This window comes from Bacillus rossius, chromosome 16 (assembly GCF_032445375.1).
Source record: "Bacillus rossius redtenbacheri isolate Brsri chromosome 16, Brsri_v3, whole genome shotgun sequence".
NCBI lineage: Eukaryota > Metazoa > Arthropoda > Insecta > Phasmatodea > Bacillidae > Bacillus > Bacillus rossius.
Genome location: NC_086343.1, coordinates 15,013,911 through 15,032,856, shown reverse-complemented (window position 1 = coordinate 15,032,856; position 18,946 = coordinate 15,013,911). Strand labels below are relative to the sequence as shown.

At 40.8% G+C, this 18,946-nt stretch overlaps 1 protein-coding gene across 2 annotated transcripts in view; it reads right to left on the bottom strand.

Annotated features, from left to right (window-relative positions):
- Positions 1-18,946, bottom strand: part of LOC134540424 (follistatin) — a 208,758-nt gene that overhangs the window by 129,622 nt on the left and 60,190 nt on the right. Inside the window, exon 1 of one of the 2 annotated variants that reach the window (XM_063383164.1) lies at positions 535-608. The exons of the other annotated variant lie outside the window; for it this stretch is intronic. The gene's annotated coding sequence lies outside the window, so the exon portion shown is untranslated. Of the gene's footprint in view, positions 1-534; positions 609-18,946 lie in introns of those variants that run through there. 2 annotated transcript variants of the gene reach the window in all.

The window sequence follows — 18,946 nt, the reverse complement described above, 5'->3', positions numbered from 1 at the left end:
AAAGAATTAGAGAGAGAGCTAGAGAGATGCTTTGTATGTGTGTACCTACTTCAAACAAATTATTTCAAAAATGTGTAACGCGTGCTGGGAATTAGCTATACCTAATATAATTATTGTTAACTGTTTGTAAAAATATTTTATAAACTGATTTTTTTTTTTAGAAACTTACAGGCCAACTTTTATGTAAACCCTAGTATGAACTAAGAGCAGTTTATGCAGTATTAAATGCATCGTTTGTGTTTAGCCTTTGATATGTATTACATACTTGTTTGTATATAATTTATATTTCAATTAAAAAATTGGTTTCCCCACAATCCTACAAATCTAAGTTGTTATTTTTTTTTTTGGGGGGGGGGGGGGGGGTTGAAATCCGAATGTTTATTGATATACAAATAAAGCAAACATGCAAAGGCTATACCCAAACGATAAATTTAAAACTGTAAACAACCTGTTGAGCCAAGTGATTCTACAAAAGTGTGGGGTGCATCTGAAACAGAGTGATCAATAGAAACCTCTGTTTCTGGCCTCACTCACACTAAATACCCCGGATGTCTCAACAATGGACCAGCAGCGGCAGGCCTCCGGTAGTTCATCGCTCTTGAGGATGGCTGAAACATGACACGCCGAAACGTCTGGAACATCATTATTTCATCGGTCATGGTCTCAATTCCTCCCCCCCCAAAAAAAAAAACAATAAGTTGTTTTAAAAACGTTAAAAATATGTGAGCAAATCTTTCAGTACTAGCCAGGGATGTGTAACATCTAACCTCGAGCAAATTCTTGTGTTATGTTGCAAATACACTTTTAATACGAAAATCTGACAAGAAATTTAACGCAGCATTCTTTAAAATAATGCCGAGCGTGATAAATATACGCTAATTGTGTTTCCAAGCTACATTTCTGGACGCGAATCACACGTAGTTTCCGCACCCGCCGCTAGAATTCGCTGCCGGACCAACTACGTCGACTATCGAATCTTTTGATTTGCAGAGCGAAATTTTAGAATGACAAATTAATCGGCTCCGATAAAAGCGGGAAAGACTTGAAAAAAAATGCTAAACCTTATTTGGTAATGATTTTCGACAAGGAATTTTATTAAAATACTGCTCATCACGTTAAAATTGATAAAACAGTTAATATAATAAAGGTTCACTTTGTATTTGTGAACTTTGGTTCACGCCATCTGTCACAGATGGCAGCACCGTGGTTATACATTTACGTTCCTCGACTTACGTATACCGAGAGCACGCCAATAAAAGGTTAGTAGGTAAAAGTAGTTAACGTATTTTTTGGAGTTAGATTTTTTAAAAATTTGAACTGTTCAACTAAAAATTACTGCAATAATAAACCACTTCTCAACATGTATTGCAGGTGGGAAAATATAATTTCTGAAATATCATCTTGACTGTTTAGATTCTCCTGCACTCACTGCGCAGTAACACGCGATTCCGATATTTGCAACGCGAAAGAGATTACTGCTGTTGTGCTGGATGTTCTCAGCCATTAGTTGAGACATGCAATTTTCGCATTAATAACTTGGGTTGTAAACTTTGCGTTATGAATAGCGCGGATTCACTAATATGTTCGTAACCGGCAATGCAAAACATGCGAAGCGCTTTAAAAATTACCGGGTACAACCACGCAAAAATTATAAGATTATTTGATGATTTGATCGTATATATATATATATATATATATATATATATATATATATATAAGAGAAGGGTGTGCATATTTTATATTTATCTAAAATATTTTGCCTCAGTGAAGATAGTGAATAGTTGTGACGTTTACAGAATCAGTTAACAAAAGTTATACCAGAATTGGAAAACATTTACTCAAGTTGTCAAGGATTGGGATTTAAAAATCTGGAAGTGTTAGGGACTTATAAATTCCTGGAAAAAATCAGGAAGTAATCATTCTTATCACTGATTGTATTTTGTTTAATATGACAACAAACACCTTCTTCCCTAGGTTTATGCCATTTCTGTTCGTTACAAAACATAAATACTAGAAACTGAGTATTGTGTCAGTAAATTTACAACTAATATAGCCTACACAATAAAAATAATTTGCATATTTATTATTACCAAAGACGTAGTATATATATATATATTTTATTTCTATTAATTTTGTGAGTACCGTGATAATGAAACGTCTAACCAGTAGTGTAGCCAAAAATTTTATTCGAAGAGTGGTCAACATTTTTCAAGCATTACAATGGTCATAATTACACAATAAGTATAATATAATGGTAGAAAAAAACCGTCAAAATTGGACCACGCGAGAAGCATTGATTTCAAATGTTAATGCCGCAAGCATGCAATGACTGCTTTTGTGGTTTATTTATGGTCATTGCGAATGCAAGCCGCACCGGGAAACTGCAAGCGTTTAAAGTAGAATGGCATGTCGGTCGGAATCATTGGGATTCGTGGCATCAAAACGTCTCCGCCTTGTGCTTTCCTTTCAGAATTGCTGCTTCGATGTCGTTGTTCATCAGGTTCATCATCACCGCAAGCCCGGATGCCAATTACAATACTACTGACGTACTGCATGTCCTTGATAAATTATTTAAATTGAATTTCGGAAGGAGCTGTGCCCCCCCCCCCCCCCCCCCTGCTGCGTCCGTCAGCCCGGCGCCACGCTCTGTCTCGAAGGAAGACGGACGAAGAGCGATCTTTTTTTTTTCCCAACCTAATTTATTCAACAGAATGTCCCATTACTCAACGTCAAGCCGAGAACAGTTGATACGCCGACTAATTACGATTCTGAAGTTAAAAAAAAATAATAATCAAAAAGTGTCGTAGTTTTCAAGTTATAGACATACTGTATTTCAAAAGTTTTTAAATCCCCACCATGCCCCAAATTATTAGATAATGTGACTAAATATTTTTTGCTACGCAATCATAAATAATTATACTATTAGGGAAAAATATTCGTGGATAAACTATATGGCAACAAATTTTAAATCAGGTAACTTTGAATTTGCTACTTTGCTAAATTAGAAAGTTATTTGCTTTAATTAGCAATATTTTCAAATAACTTTATATATATATATATTTCTACAGTATGACTAGTAAAATTTACCCGATTAAAAAGGTTTTTCCGTTGAAGTAGTCCATTTTTTCTCACTAAAACTATAGCATTTTTTATTTAATTTTGAATTGTTATCAATAGTAACAAAAATCTTTAGTCACAATACTTATTTGGGAAGGCAGGGGGGGGGGGGGGGGGTAATTTAAAACTTTTTAAAACTTTTGATTCGAAAACTACGCCACTTTCTGAATTCTGGTATTCGATTCAGAGCCGTAATTAATTGGCCTATAAACTGTTCTCGGTTTGACTTGAGTTATTGGACACTCTCTCACTCTCTCTCACTCTCTCTCTCTCTCTCTCTCTCTCTCTCTCTCTCTCTCTCTCTCTGTGTGTGTGTGTAGGTGTAGGTGTGTGTGTAGGTGTGTGTGTGTGTGTGTGTTTGTGTGTGTGTGTGAGTGTTGTGAACTGTGTATAAGCTTTGAATATATATACTGTATAGAAGTCGCGAGTGGATAGGATTTACTCTACGTTTTTCAGAAGCGTATAATGAGCAGCTTGGGAACTTCACCGCTGCAGTGCGCTGCCGTAACGCCCTGTATCGTCTTAGTTGTTATTTATACGTTAGAGCGCAGCACTGTCGTCCGCTGTCATTCCCCGCACCCCTCATCAATCATTCACTGCAGCTCAAGGTCGTTCAACAGGAGGGGGAAGGGGTTTTTGAAGAGTTCGACACTTGTCCGCTAGGGATCACCACAAGTCGATGCCCTAGAGATGGTGGCGATTGCGGCGGTGAATTAACCAACTACCTCAAAACCGTATTAGAATTTTTAACCTGGGCTGGCGACTTCTATACAGTATATATATTCAAAGGTATAAGGAAAGACTCTTAGTGCGTCTCAGCCTAAACGCCTTACTGTGGGGGGGAGGGGGAGGAGTTTTCAACCATGCAGGAATGTAGCTTTAATCTGATATTTTCCAGCCATGGAAGGGAGTCAAATGACCCCACTCCCCCCATTCGACCCTTCACCGACATCGCGTGCGAGTACATACATGCGTGCTTACCTACATAGTGTTATTTTTTCCATCTAGTGGAGTGATGGTAATGGCCTTGTCCCTCCCCTCCCCTCCCCTCCCATTTTCTTTCCCCTTATTCTTTAGACCCGCGAGAAGAAGAGGAGCTGGTAATGATCACTTGCGCGCCGAGTCAGGCCACGATGGTTCAAAAAGACGGTGAGCGGTTGGTGGAGGGGGTGGGGGGGGGGGGGGGGGCAGTAGGAAGGTTGTCTGCGCAGCCCAGACGAGTCGTTGGTCAACCGGAACATCACCATCCCTCCCCTCCGTCATTCGTCCCGCCAGCTCCCTTCGCAACGCGGCCATCCTCTCTGTGGCTTCCCGGAGCTGACGGGGTGTGAGTGGCACACGTCTATTCACAGACACTCGTTTCATTTTTAAGGCTCGGTCTTACTCTGCATATTAAATATGTATTAATTTAATATATATTTTTTTCATTTTATCGTCCTTGAAAATATTTAAGAGCAATTTTGTAAATTTCAACACCACGCCTCCCCTGCTTTTCTTTTGCCAAACATATTTTCAACAGATGTTCACTCATTGTAATAAGATGGGTTTGTAAAAAGGCCACTCATGTGTTCTTGATTAGTATCAGGAAAAAAAAAATTCTGTACTTTTACAACAACAAAAAAAAAGAGTAAACCAATTGCCAATTAATAGTTGGAAACACTATATAGGAAGGATGTTGTAACTTTGTACAACACATGGCTATGGTTATTTTTATCATTTATGAAATACGTTCTCGTGATAATACCGAATATTTATTTCGAAATATGGCGCTTCATTTGATATTTTATTGGTGTTCCATTCAAGTATAATTTATTTAATTATGGAAAAAAATAAGCGAATACTCAACAATTAGACTTTATATGTTGTTGTGTCATACTTATTATGTGTGCAGTTAATACTGGAAAGCTATTCAGGGAATGGTTTACAAATAACTTTAACTATTGGAGGTACTGGGATAACACAAAGAATAAATTCCCGGGTAAAAACCGAACCCAGTATTACTGCGAACACTCTTTTGTATTGAAACAGTTGTTTTCGTGTAAATGTACGAATTTACAAAAAATTACAAAATGGTCCTTTAATAGTACTGAAGAAAAAAAATGAACATAGCGAGCGAGCCGAGCCGAGCCTATAGCATTATAGTTATTTTGAATCGTCGGGTCGGGTCGAATTTCGACAATCTCAATATCTCTCTCTCTCTCTCTCTCTCTCTCTCTCTCTCTCTCTCTCTCTGCCTCTTCCTTCCCCTCCACAACAAATCCCTTATATCATCCACGCCAGACAGCCCTACCGTGTACTAGCATGCCGGCTTATTCCGAAAACTAATAATTCAAAAGTTTGTCTGTATTTTGTAATGTCAGGGTAAATCAGGAAAAAGTCAGGAAAATTGGAATACTTCACGGAAAGTCAGGAAGTTTAATTTAAATCCTGGAAAAATAATGAAAAATTCTCCGGTGATAGTAATTTAAAAGAAAAATATATGACCCAGGTTACCGTTACGCAAACTGTGAAAGCATTTGTTTTCTAATGGTGTTTTAGTGCATAGAAAAAAACCATGATAAAATGGCGTACAAAAGGTACTTTTAAATATAAAGAGAATGTGTAGAGAGAACGAAGCCAGCTATGGGCTAACTGATAGAAATCATATCTGGATACGGGGCTTGTATGTTGAACCAGAAAACTGTAAAATATACAGGAAGTTTTCCATAAGACATAGTTTTGACGTCAACCCCGTTTCACAGTCACGCTTTTGCAAGTGCAGGTAGGCCCTCCTTGGTTGGGGGCTTCTCAATTCCAGGGGGGGTTCCCTCCTGTACATCCCTCGGATATACGCCCATGGTTGTACATATTAATAATCTCTCTAATTGGTCACCTGATTACATGACACGCCCTGGAGGACCACATGCCAATATCGAGATAAGAAACGTATCGAACCCATTCTATTTTCGTTACACTCCACTTTTCAAATGATTTATAAAATAATGACGTAAAAATTGCAATAGCCTTAACACGAAGGGAAAAGCCGAGCCTTAATTATTCTTTGCGCTAGGTAGATGCGGAGATCTCTGGGTTTCGAAGGCCACCTGCCGTCGGCCCCATCTCTATCTCTATCTCTATCTCTCTCTCTCTCTCTCTCTCTCTCTCTGACTGTGTGACTGACTGTCTGTCTGTCTGTCCGTCTGTCTGTCTGTCTCCCTGTCGTCTCCCTTCGTGGAAGAGGAAGACGTTGCGGTCGCCTAGGTGTGTCGGCTCAAGATTTACGAGCTTCCTTGGTAACTGAGGGGGGGGGGGGGGGGGGGCGTGTTTCTCCAAGAAAAAAAAAAGAAAAAAAAAGAACGGAGTGAAACGAGGGTCGAGGAACAACTCTGGCTTCCGTCAAACCACGACGAGGTTCCTCGTTATCCATGACGAGAACTTTACCGAAGGATCTATCTATCCCAGGAAGCAAAAGTTTCAACCCCGTAAAAATTTGTCCAAAGCTGAATTTTTGCACAGTGGTAGAATCTACTATGCTTAATAACATACCGAAAGTTTACTGCTATAGACCTTGTGCGTATCGCCGAAAACGTGCAGTTAAGTCCTAGATGAAGGCGACATACGGCAGTCCATTAAAATGCTTCCCATTTACTCAATTTTTTTAACTTAGACACTCCATAAACTTACCAAAAAATCTAGAAAAGCTATTACACAATTTCATGTTGAAAAAAGTTCCGAATTTTAATATTAAAGGTGAAATATAAATCTATTAAGTAATGAAATAAGTTTTTTTTTTATCTCATTCAAGGACATAAAAGTCTGATTAAAATATAAATAGGGCCCGTCGTAATAATCACTTTAACAAAAATTTCTGCATATTTCGTAAGCTTTAAAGTGACATATTTTTTAAAAGGTTAGCGTAATTTATTGCATCTAGAGCGTTCCGAGCGTAGTAGTGTTATGTGCGTACGATGCTACAGTCGGAAGCGCTGGGGCGACTTTCGCTCCCACAAAATTGAGGTTTTTTAGTCTCTAGAATATTTTACCCCAACAGAAATTTAGTAAAGTGGTAATATAGACGTTTTCTAGTAACATGTGAAAAATTTAGCTCCGCAAACGTTGTGCGTCACACCGAAAACGTGTATTAAGCCCTTAATATCTTCTTGAGCGCTCCACAATATTGCACTCCGTAAACTTTATTATTATAGTAGATCTTCAGTAATAAATAAATAGAAAATTGTTCTACGTGGTAAATTTAAAAAAAAACTTTCAAAATGTTTTATTGAATATGCAATATGTCCAATAAAATTAGGAAAAAGTATTTCATTCAAATTTAGGTACAAGGAATGAAAATATATATTACATAAACCTGAAGGCCCTGGAGTAAAAATCGCTTTAAAAAAGATTGTTGCATATTTCTTAAGCTTTAAATTGGTATGTTTGTTGAGACACTGGTCAATTGATATAACCGCAGAAGCGTTCCGAGCGTGGCAGTGTGCACCGTACTGTGGCAGAGCTAAAATCGCGCGGACTGGGACGATCTTCGCTCCTAGGAAACAAATGTTATTGAAAATTATTACAAATTATTCTCACAAGCTATTGTAAAAAAAAATTAATAAACGATGTTCTTTTTTTATTATTGTTTGACACCACGGACCCCACCTCCTTGATGAAAAATTTTAAATTTCTAGAAGTCCTTTACTCTTTTCATTTTGTGAGCTGAAATTGTCCTTGACTATAGCGTTTCGTTTCCTCGCAAGTAAACCAAGGGTATCCTGACAAGAAAACAATTTTCTGTTCAGTCAGGTTTGCTGATTAATAATTTTTTTTTTAATCTATTAAGGTGTGCGCTCGTTGGGTGCCGAAAACATTCACAAGGAAAAACGCGTGGAAAGTGCTCAGAAATCTTTGGTCAGTTTTGAAAGGGAAGAAGGTGATTTTTTGAACTCAGGTGACGGAACTTGGGCTTATCATCACACTCCTGAGTCCAAAAGGAAATCAATGACATGGCGCCAACCCCAGTTCACTTCGCGTCCGAAAATTTCGTCGGGCAATCTCTGACAAGAATGTCATGATAATGTGTTATGGGTTCGAAAAGCAGTTCTAGTAGAATTTTTGACAAAAAGGGAGCACAATCAACACTGATCGTTATTGTGAAACGAGAAAAAAAAATTCGAAAAGCGATACAAAACAAGCGAAGAGGGAAGTTGAGAAAATGGCTTTTGTTTTGTTGCATGACAGCGCCCGCCACCATACAGCAGCTGTTACCACGGCACTTATGCAATCTTTTATTCTTGGGATGTCCTTAGCATCGTTTGACCGGGAACGCTTCACGACCGACGAAAAAGTCCAGGAAGAGGTGTCAAGACAGTTGAGAACCATGGTGGGAGATTTTTATGACAAAGGGATCAAGGACCTTGTTCCCCGACTCAAGAAGAATAGTTTAGACATGTAACAAATGCCATGTACATGTACAAATTTTATAGGAATAAAACTTTTCCTGATTTTTGAAACGAAAACAGTCTTATATTTTTGGACAACCCTCGTATTTCGCCAGGACATTCATATCATTACTTTAGTTATTTTACTTTTATAACCTCTTTAATCGCCCGCGTGTTATTTCGTCATTAAAGATTCGTTGTGACGGAAACTACGTGATTTCCGTTTCTTCGCTAGGGCATGATTTCGATCGGCTGATTGCATCTAACATCCAGCATATTTTAGAACCTTTCCCATATGCAAAATATTTTCTGGAGATGGGCTTCGCTAGTGACGTTCATGGCCCTCAAACTTCATTTGAAGGTGTCGGAAGCGTGAACGTAAGATCGGTCCACGGACGGTCTCGTGATTCAGCCGCGCCGGGCCGGCCATGAGACGGCCCCACGGTTCACCGCCGAAGGAAAAGTTCCGCGCGGTCGGAGTCGTCGTAATGCTCGGTCGAGTGGAGAGACTGAGACAGCGAGAAGGGGGAAGGGGGGGAAACCACAAGTTCTCGTCCACCCGTCTAGCCCCTCCCCCCCCCCTCCACACCCCTACTAACATTCCCGGCAGCACACACCTGCGCCACGGCGGCAGGTGCGCAGCGGTGTGAAACAAGAGTCGAGCGGACGGCACCACACCACCTGGGCGAGAGCAACAAGTCCGTAGGAGCTTTGAATATATATACTGTATAGAAGTCGCCAGGCCAGGTTAAAATTTCTAATACGGTTTTGAGGTAGTTGGTTAATTCACCGCCGCAATCGCCACCATCTCTAGGGCATCGACTTGTGGTGGTCCCTAGCGGACAAGTGTCGAACTCTTCAAACACCCTTTCCCCCTCCCGTTGAACGAACTTGAGCTGCAGTGAATGATGGGTGGGGGGGTGCGGGGAATGACAGCGGGCGACAGCGCTGCGCTCTAACGTTTAAATAACAACTAAGACGATACAGGGCGTTACGGCAGCGCACTGCAGCGGTGAAGTTCCCAAGCTGCTCATCATACGCTTCTGAAAAATGTAGAGTAAATCCTATCCACTCGCGACTTCTATACAGTATATATATTCAAAGGTGACGTGTTGACGTGTTGAGCGACGAGAACTGCTCCGGTTACCAGCCTGGACAGCTGGAAGAGGTTTGGTAGGCCTCCACCGGACCGCGGGTTCGCTGGGTGATTGAGGAGTCCCAGTGTGAGGCGGGAGACTGGGGTAGGCGCCAGAAGTGATGACTCCAGAGGGCTAAGGGAGCATCCAACAACTTGCTGGTGAGTTGAGTGGGGTAGGGGGCCGGAGGTGGTGCATAAGCTGGGATGGGTAGCCTCAGCCTCTGTGCATAGCTAACGGCTCTAACGCCCTCCTGGTTGCGTATGCGGCGTGATCCGCATCCATGCCCATGGGGGCCCCAGCCTGGACATCCTTATAGGATATGAAGGCTGGGTTATCAAAATAGGTTGGAGGAGAGATCCTCAAAACATGGTGCTTCTAAGCAATGACACGGCCAACTGTCTGGTTAGCTGAGTGTGGTAAAGGAGCTGAGGCGGTGACTATGCTGGGTTGGTGGCCCCAGCCGCTGGTCATTGCCGAAGCCTCTAACACCCTCCCGATCAACAAAATGGAGCGATCCCAAACAATTCTGTTTTTTTCTCAAAGCTCTGGAATGTTATTAAAAGCGAACTGGAACGCTACTCCCACCATACCCTATTGGGGCGCATATGTGGGAAGGGAACGTGAGAATGCCGGCCGTAAGGTCGGAATAATCTGGTGCTTCTAAGCAAGTACACAGCCATCTATCTGGCTAGCTCAGTGAGGTAAGGGCCTAAGGTGATGACTATGTTGGGTTGCCCTGGTCTGGTCTAGCTGAGGCTCTAACACCTTTCTGATCAACGGGGGGAGTAATCACTCGACAGTTCTGTTGTAATTTGACTCGCTCTGGAATTTTTTTAAAAAAAATGGATCTGTAAGCCACTCCCATTCTACCCTTAAAGGGCGCACACATATGGGAGGACTGGTGGAGGATGCCGACCGAAGGTTGGAACATAGCTGGTGCTTCTAAGCGCAAGGCTCTCGTCGTGCATGGGGAAACTGTGAGATACGAGCGGCAACCATCACCCTATCTGGCGGAGACATGAAGATAACACGTGTACTGCAAGTCTATTGCGTGCTTTCGAGAATCCATACGTGTGTTTCACGCCAACAAGTTATTCTTGAAAACATTCTCGCTCTTCTAAAAATACGTAACTCTCATCTGCCCTCAGCGTATTCTTAAATGCAAGTTTTCTGAACAGAAACCACTCGGATATCTTGAGTAGTTTTCAAAACGCATGTTTTTGAAGTTATACTTCTTTAGGCGCGTTATGGGAAGAAAAAAAAACAAGAGAATGGATTTTTACGATGCGCATGCGGCATGCAACAAAAAATTGGCAGGATGAAAAAAAAAGGCTACATACAAATAAAACTTATATATATGGTTTTAAATCATATACTTAAGTGATATTGACTGCTGGTCCAAATAATTAAAACATTTATTTATTTTGAATATTAATTACATATATAAACTTTTTCACGTGTATTGGAATAAGTGAGGTTATATTCTCGTATGTGTAACGATGTCAGGTTGTTTTCAAACATTAATTGTGCTGGCAGGGAGTGTGTATGTAAGGTTTAATGGTCCTGGCCATCTTCATAGAGTGCCTCTGAGGTTATGTTCTCGTATGTATAATTTATTTCCATTATAATTTATTAAATTATGTTGTAAATAATAAAATTAATAAATTAATTAAACATACATCATTTTATTGATTTTCATTGTTAATCAATATTTATCTGGATAATTTTACTTAATTAAATAATTAATTTTATACGCGTATTTGTATTGATATTGAATACTGTGTACCTATGTATTAAAAAAAATTAATTTATACAATTCCGACCGTATTCATAATATCACTCCAGTCTTGTTGTTATTTTATTTATATTATTTGCGTGCAAAATTACAGTTTAAGTTTTTTTTTATTCCGCCAAGTAGCTAAGTGTGACTTATAACGCGCGTAGATAAGCTCAGCGCGCCCGGGTAGGCAGGGGCCTCAATTTCCGCGACCTCGGTTGTTTGCCGAGTCGCACATCTCGTAACGTGTGCACGCGATCATACCGCCGACCGGCCCCCTACTGCTGCAGTCGCCCGCTCGTAAACCAGGTCGCTGTCGGAGTGGGGGGGGGGGGGGGGGGGTGGTCTAGACTACACACGCCTTCGCGCGCGCGCTCGCCCGACCTGGAAAACACGGCAGCCCCGCGGCATCTGGAAGCCATGTGACGAGTGTTCCAGCAGGGGGGGGGGGGGGGGGGCGAGTCGCTCTACGAACAACGGCGGCCGTGTCGACAACCTGCGAGGTTGCATCTGTGCAGCCGCCTAGCTGGGTGCCTCACAAGTTATACTTCCTTGCGTAGTTGACTTGGTTAGCGACAAACACACAATAGAAAAATAGCCAGTCATGGGGGACTGTCAACAGAAGTGAAAACTTAAAACTTTGTTTTTAAATGTGTAATATGACATCATTTCTACGTCAAATGTACGTAAGAAAAATGATTTTGGTATTATATCAGTACGATGTCAGCATGATACCGTTTATCCTTACATCATTTTTTAGTCACAACAGATGTCAGTGGTATGTAAAAATGACGTAAAAAATTCATTATCTGGCTATGTGATGTGAGACCTAGGTCATGTATTCACGTGGTCAAATTAACTTCACTTACTGCTACTATAGCATGTCGGTGATGCGAAATCACAAGATTTTACTCATCCAAAAAAAAGAGTCCAACACGCACATGATACAGTCGAGTAGGTATATACAATGTATTAGTGTATATATGCGTATACATGCACACAGGCCGCTGCGATTCGCCAGTCTGGCGCAACACGTCACTAGCATGTCGGTGACGCGAACCCATAAGTTTTGCCCCCTACCAAAAATCGCTCAAAGCTGCTAAAGAAGTTTTCACTTCAAAATTACAATAACACTTTCTCGATCGTATTTAATATCTATCGGCAGTGTGGTACAGCAATTATTCTTGTGGATAAAGTGAAGTCTACTCGTGTAGCCTATTTCCTAAGTTCCACTTGGCTGTGTTATGAGCGCTTACAAAAGTTATACAAAGTTTTTTTTTGTAATAGCACCGTTCCTATTATTGTAATGGAACAGAACATATAGGTTTACGAAATATATATTTTTTCCAACATTTGAATTTTTTACTGAAATACCTCAGCTCCGATTACTTTTTTTATTTACTGTGCAAAAACGAGAGAGCGATAAGGGCGACACCGGCTCACGCATCGCACTTGTCTTCGCCTCTACACGTGCAGTCTTCGCGACAGTGACGCGTCTCTATGCGACTTCAAAAGGTGACCATATCATTTGATCTTAGAACATAGAAAAAAACCTACCTGCACTTCCCTATACTATATTTAGAATTTTATACTTTTTCACACTTAAGAATGTCCGTGTTAGCCTTTTCCACTGCCAAAAAATAACACGTGAAAGGCGAAAATATGAAACGGAAAATATATACGCAAGTGCAATAGCGCCAATAGCTCTTAAATGCTATTCGTAATCCGACACTTTATAAATCTCGACCTGTTTGTAAAATGGCGCGTTAGGCCTGTTCCACACATAAGCCGTTCCATTCGGTTCTGTTCGTTTTCAGTTCTTTTACGGTCGCTGCCGACAAGTGTAAAACGGTACTTCGGTTTCTCAAGTGTCGCAGTTTTTCTGATATACTATGAAGTAATTAAAAATTTTGTCATCGTGTTCTCTTAGCTTTAGAAAAATGGCGTACAGTGCACCAAATTACTGCCATAAAGTGATGAGAAGGTGCTCCCAAAGAATTTTAATATTCCTCCTTTTTTTTAATTTTTCTATAGAGAAACAACATGGCAACCGCTTGCCTTCTCTCCATGATCACTGCCGAGTCTACGTGAGAGAACACAAAGAACTCAAAACCTTATATGATCCGTATGAGAACCGTGTATGTGTGAAGGGATTTCATTCGTTTTCGGTTGCAATCGAAAACGAACCGAACCGTGAGAAATAAGTCTTCACCGATTGCGGCCTAGCCATGCGGCCACCTTACAACCAAATTACCTGCCAGCAAGTCTGCTATATGCGCAGCTACAATATTCTAGGTACGACTGTACTGTCCCTAATCCATTCTCTATCCCCTTTCCCTCCCCCCCCCCCCCTCCACACACACACACACCACAGGAGACTACCTGCAGAGTTTCCAGGAACCTTTGAACATATATACTGTATAGAAGTCGCGAGTGGATAGTATTTACTCTACGTTTTTCAGAAGCGTATGATGAGCAGCTTGGGAACTTCACCGCTGCAGTGCGCTGCCGTAACGCCCTGTATCGTCTTAGTTGTTGTTTACACGTTAGAGCGCAGCACTGTCACCCGCTGTCATTCCCCGCACCCCTCATCCATCATTCACTGCAGCTCAACGTCGTTCAACGGGAGGGAGAAGGGGTTGTTTGAAGAGTTCGACACTTGTCCGCTAGGGACCACCACAAGTCGATGCCCTAGAGATGGTGGCGATTGCGGCGGTGAATTAACCAACTACCTCAAAACCGTATTAGAAATTTTAACCTGGCCTGGCGACTTCTATACAGTATATATATTCAAAGCAGGAACTGAGGGCACATGATCACTCTTGACAAGGAGTCCTTAGTCTCGCATTGACGATTCCACTGCAAATTTCAACTAAATCACAGCATCGCGCAGGGCAACCAACTTATGTCGACCATCAATTCGCCACTGTACGAAATTGAAATGAACGACATTAAAATGCAGGTATTTCCTAATCATAAACGAAAATTGATTTTAAAAAAATTGGTTGTATGTAAAGTCGGTTTACGGACGATAGTTTAACGTGACAGCGTCATAACAAAACATTGATGAAATGATTGCATACTTTTATGAATAAAATTGAATCTTTTTATTTTAATAATAAAAGAATACTTGAAATTATACTAGTAATCAGATTTTTAAAATGCAAGAATAATTAACCTTTATTGTTGTTGTAATAAGCAATGAAAACCACAACTTCACTTTATAAACAGTCGACGAAACAGTTCACGTGTAGATGACTTGTAATTAATTTTAAAAACTGGCGTTCAGCTATAAAGTTTAAATATAATTATGAACAAGTTTTCATATAAATAAGCTATAATCAAATATATATCATCAATTATATGAATCACCATAATTGTTTAGTCAATTGTAACATAACCTATTATTACTGCACTCGCCGACAGCGTAACGGAACACAGCGTAACGGAACACAGCGTAACGGAACAATGAGCGTAACGGGACAGCGTAACGGAACAATGTGCGAAACGGGACACTTTTTCGTGCGTGCAGCCGGCGTTCATCGATTTATTAGACGTTGTCACGTCAAAAGTTGAAATAGTACTCCTTTACATCGAAAAGGATCGTGGTCACGATCGAGATACAGCAAAAATGAGATACTTCGATTTCGGCAGTCCCACACGTAAGTATACTTTATTACTGTTCACTCACGAGTTCGCGGCAAAGTTTCACAAAATCTCGTTTGAAATATGAAATGAATATTTTGCAGGACAACTCAATCATCTACCTGAAGATAAAAAGGCAAAGGAAATCAACACAATTTAATTTTGTCACCCTGGATATTATATTACAGCAAAGATGAACAACTATAAAGAAATTGACATTTAAAAAATACTAAGGATGTTAGTGTACAATCTAAACTGTCATAGATTCATAGATTTGCTACTTTTGAGAGATGTTTTTATGTGAAAATTTTTGTTTGACTGTTTTTGGGGAAGAGAAAAGATATTAAGCTAATTTTAATATTACTTCAAATACATATTATGATACGAAACTTGACACGAAATTTAACATAGAATTCTTTAAAATAATGTCAAAAGTAATAAAAAATACTTTTTTTTCCAACTATGTATCTAGACGCAAATCACAAGTAGTTTCCGCCACGCCGCTAGAATTATTTGCCAGAGCAGGTGCATCGACTGTCGAATTATTCGATTTGCAGAGCGAAATTTTAAACTTTATATGAAACGGCTCCAATTAAAGCGAACAAAAAAATATAAGAAAAAATTACCATACCGTGACCTTGGATCCGATTTTCGATAAGGAATTTTATTAAAATACAGATCATCTTGTTAAAATTCATTAAACAGTTAATATTATAAAGTTTCCCATTGGATTTGTGATCTTTTGTTCGCGCCATCCGCCACAGGTTACAGCACCGTAACAAACACATTTCCGTTCCATGTGACATCCGTTCCATTCAGGAAATAATAACTCCCACCAAAAAGCCGTATACCGAGAGCTAAGATGAGACACGTGAATAATCAAAACTGGGCGTGTGACTGGGCCTTCGATTGTATTTCGACGTGCCGGACAGAACTCCGCTGAAGAATCGGGTCGCGGAGAGGGGAAGGAGGGAGAAGGATTTAGCCCCACGGCGCAAGGTCGCGGCCGAACCGTCCACGTGTGTGGTTCAAATGGGTCGCCGGGAGAGGGGGGGAAGGGTCAACGCCCAAGTTGGCGCAATCGCTCAAACTCCCGCATGCAGAGCTGGGCACCACACGGCGGCCGGGCCAAATAACTTCGTCCGGTGGCCTACTTCCCCCCCCCCTCTCCCTTTCTCTCCTTCCTCGTCAAAACTTCTCTCCCGTCATCAACCTCTAAGGCTTGCGAAACAACTTGCCGGCCTCCCCCTTCCCTTCTCTCCACAAGCCCCCTATTCGAACTTCTTCCCGCCACACAACCCCATTCCCACAGGTTGTCTGTCGCCCGGCGGTGATGTGTCCACTCCTACCCCCCCTTCCGCGGAGATCTCACCGACTCGGCCATTATCTTGGCTACTGTGTCGAGTTTGCGATGTGAACAGGATGTGGGTGCTTAGTTCTCGAGCCCTATCCATTCAGACGATTTTAAATGATTCGATTCTCAACTTCAGAATTTTAAATTCAATGGCGAGTTAGTTATCCAAATATCATGCATAGATCGTTATCACCCCATGCATATATGCCTTGTTACAATGTAATACGGAAGCTATGTTACAAACTATGAAAAAAAAAAAAAGTTTTAAACATTCAAGATGGCGAATGTCCACGAGGTTTTATTTAATTTATTTTTTCTATATCAGATTTTTATGAAGAAATATTTCGAAAATGTGTTTACAGAAACATATTTAAAATGTATTACCAAATCAGACAACCACATAGAAAAATAACAAATGAGCATGGTACAACTATTAAGCGAATGACTGTTAAATACTTCAATTTTTTTAAATTTTTCTTTTTATTGTGTACTTGCAATTATTTATTATACGCAAGCACGTAAAAGTGCTGCCAAAATGATGCTTGAGATCGTGGTACTATATAAAGTCATCAATAAATGACTTAAGCTTCAAGAAAAACATATATCGGCCTATGCGTATGTTTTATAAAGTCTGGCTCGCCAATTGGCGCACGAACATACCACTGAAGCGAAGTTATATGGTAGACATTTTAAAATTAAGTTCGATATTTTTAAATCCACGCTATAGGGCGTAAGTGTAGGTAATTCCAGACTTAAAAAAAAAAACCTCGACGGGCGTTTAAATTTTCCGACGAAGAGATATGTCCTTAAAGACTAGAAGTCAATAAAGGTCGTGCCACAATTGAGCTGTCCCAATCTCCGTTCACGAGACACTGCTCTCTGATTGGTCCTGTGATCCTGTGCCGTCATGTCCCTTGTCCCAACTGTCTCACTGGGCCAAGTTTCGTTGTCTCACACGTTTATCATGAACTTTGAATAAATATTGTACCTTAAGTCTCTTCCCTCATGGTGGCAAAAGCATGTGAGGACAAAAAAAAACATAAACGCGAATTCTACGAAAGTTAAAAAATAAAATCCCTTGAAGTGATAACCAACCAGAAAATTCTTGGCATCGTTTAAAGTAAGCATTACCTGACTCCAAACCAACTAATTGTGTTGTGAATCCGGCTTTTTTTCAAGCGGATCAGTAGTTCGGTAACGGTGTTTCATTTCTAAACTGTATTATTATTATTATTATTATTATTATTATTATTATTATTAAAAGAGCAAAAAATGGTTAAAACGCGGTTTTTCAGAATAATTTTTAGTCATGAAACATCCTGTAACGATTCTTGAAGTTGAAAGCACTCAAGTCTCAAGGAACTATTATTACACCTTTGTCGTCATATTTCCGCTATTTAATGTTATGGTTACCACTCAGGTGGACTATACATGACAAGAATGCGAGCCGTCGAGAGCCTTGCGCTTAGAGGCGATACACCGTTAGAAGCACCAGCGAGCGTCACACATCACCCCGCCTCACTTAACACAAATACACCCATAAATAGGCGGGCGTATTAATGATGCTGTGTTTTCTCGCGCCCTATTAGATTTTTAATTGGCTACTGTGCTCGAGATAATACATTCTAGTCTTTAATGAAGTATATGTGACTCTGCCTTGCAGTTGCTGTTGGTTTGTCGTTAGTTTTGAAATACCTTGAGGCATTAGCGTAGGTCCCAGAGGGGGGTTGGGCAGGAGGGCCTGGGTCCCCATGGAATAAAAAAGCTCCTCTCTGAGGGGGTCCGTTTGTGCTTGGAAAGTCGTAACTGTGGAAATGGGAATGATAAACGTTCTCTCCCTTCTTCCCTTTCCTCCCATGCCTTGGGGCATTGATTATCAAAACTTCTGCGTTCCAACTGAAAACTTTGCAAAAAAAGAATACATCTGTTTGGGCTTGAATTGGCCGTTGAATGAATAGGCCCTACCTGAAATTTCCAGGACTCTTCTTATAGTGTTATAGTATATCCCCAGATCGAGTGAACTTTTCGGACATAGGTAATAACATTTTTTTTTTGTTTAACAGCGGAATATTATTCAGTGGAATATTTGTGCGGAATGACAGCTTGATGTGTCACGGGAGCCGGTAAAAAAAAAACACTCGTTCGTGGGATAAACTATATCGTTTCGCGTCGCCCTGCCGCGCGGTTGTTCGTTCGCTATAATCCCCTCCCGCCCTGAAATCCCCTCCCCCCTAACGCACACATCTGAGGCCATGGCAACCTTCCCCTACTCTCCCTTAACCCCTTCACCCCCTCCTCAAGTAAAAACCCAGGCCAGACAACCTCCATGAATGAAAGCGTGAATGTGTAACGTAGCCTTGAGAGGACTCGGATAGGGGGAGCACGAAACGACGCGGTTGATGAAGGCAGGGGGAGAGGGGAAGGAGGAGAAAGTTATGTCGTTGAAGGGAGCAAGAGGGAAGGTTTGTGGCGGCGTTAAAGGGGAGGGGGGCGAGTG